Here is a 2,030-nt window from a genome sequence, read left to right on the forward strand (position 1 = left end):
TCTGCAACCCTGTGGATGGTAGCCCGCCAGGCTCCTCTGTCCCCGGGATTCTCCAGGCAAGAACACTGGAGTGGGTTGCCATGCCCTCCTCCATAGGATCTTCCTGACCCAGGGATCGAACCTGTGTCTCTTGTGTCTCCTTGCACTGGCAGACGGATTCTTTACCACACACGCCACCTGGGAAGCGAGGATAAGCATACCCACCTCTATTACTTGGATATTTCTTTCCCCCCTTTCTTTTCTTTTCTCTCTCTCTCTCTTTTTATTTATTTTTTTTTTAGGAAAGATCCTTTTATTGGGGTGGACGCGAAGCATGCACTAGTCCATGATAAAATGACTTAAGAGAAAGATCCAAAAGGGCTGACTTCTCCCCCTTCCTCAGTCTTAGAGCAAGGTCTGGGCACGGAATAGGTCCCAGTGTAACTTGAGACAAGGCAAAGTATTTAGGGCCTGGACTGGTAGGAGGGGGCTGGGAGAAGGGCCCCCCACTTTTGCTGGCCAGCCACAGCAGGGTTCCAGCTTTAGACCCTCATTGACACGCTCCAGTTTTCCAGAGGAGAACTGGGGGGCAAGAGGAGGAAGGAGGACTGGACGGAGGGGGGAGGTGAGTATTTTCATTTTGTTAAGCATCTACCACATCACATTACTGGGTCTGACGTCCCCTGTAACCATCACTTGGTACATTTTACTAGCAGGAGGGGTGGGGGTGGGGGGCGCTTCCACAAGGCAGGTGGGCGAGGAGCCGACGAGACCGCAGGCGCCTGAGCCTGAGTCTTAAGGGTCCCGGTGCAGGTCCGGGCCGTCGTCCCCGCGATCTTGCGGGGGCGCGGGGTGCCGAGCTCTCACCCTCCAGGTCTCTTCTTGGCGGCACTCTTTCTGTCCCATTGCTGATGTAGGAAGTGCAAAAGAATGCTTTTCTCTGTCACGATGACCTGTTCAGACGGGTACTCCCTAGTGGGCAGGGAGGCCGAGGGACGTCAGTTTGAGGCTTTGCACCCAGAGTCGGCATGAAATCCACTAAAACTGCTTTTCTTGTAAACAGGCAGTGCTTTCAGAGAATCTGTCATCTTGTTTGCTCAGCCGCCGCCACGGCCGCCTTCTTGCGGCCCCTCGCCCCTACCCTTTTACAATATTCTTGCCATTATGACTTTAGCAGCCAAGGTTCTGACCAATGGATGGTACTTGGGTGTCCACAAAAACCACGTGGGGAGCTTTTATAGAAGGAAGACCTGACCCGTTGAGCTGGAATCCGGCAAAGGCATGATTAACTCGGGAATGAGTGTTTGGGAGAGCTCTGAAGGTCCTCCTGATGACACTGCTCAGACTCGGAAGGACTGTGACGTGTAAAAAGTGCGTGATTTTACAGAAGCATCAGTTTAAATTGTGCAGTTGATACGTTCAAGTTAGCAGGAAGTCAGCCTGGCATGGACCCGTCTGTCTCCTAAGATTCACAGTGGTCCAAACACTTTATCTGATTCTCTTATTTAAGCCTGGATTTGTACTGCTAGTCTGGGCTACTGCTGTGAGCTTCAGACTCATGCATCCATCCTCCTACCTGCCTGCTTTCTGCACCTGTAAGTGAACAGACTTCTCCAGTGAATTTGTTCCAACGGCTCCTGATCTCCCCCATGCCTGTTGCACCCTCAATTTCAATGGTAACTCAATTCTTACACTTTCGCAGGCTGAACCTTCTAGTTCTTACTACGTCTCCTCCTCCTGCTCTGCCTCCCCAAGGCTCAGCGGTATAGAATACACCTGCAATGCAGGAAACACAGGAGATGCAGGTTTGATCCCTGGGTCAGGAAGGTCCTCTGGAGGAGGAAATGACAACCCACTCCTGTATTCTTGCCTAAAAATTCCCATGGACAGAGGAGCCTGGCAGGCTACAGTCCATGAGGTTGCAAAGAGTCGGACACGACTGAATGCATGCACACACACACGCGCATACACACACACACACACACACACACACACACACACACTCAGGGTACGGTATCTTTACCATCTTCATGGCTACCCATCCTAAGCCA

General features: G+C 51.9%; 1 pseudogene; it reads right to left on the bottom strand.

The window, feature by feature from the left end:
• Nucleotides 1-774: 774 nt before the first annotated feature.
• On the bottom strand, nt 775-1,067 carry LOC136157193 (DET1- and DDB1-associated protein 1 pseudogene; annotated as a pseudogene).
• Between the last annotated feature and the right edge of the window lie 963 nt (nt 1,068-2,030).

Source organism: Muntiacus reevesi, chromosome 2 (genome assembly GCF_963930625.1).
Source record: "Muntiacus reevesi chromosome 2, mMunRee1.1, whole genome shotgun sequence".
Lineage (NCBI taxonomy): Eukaryota > Metazoa > Chordata > Mammalia > Artiodactyla > Cervidae > Muntiacus > Muntiacus reevesi.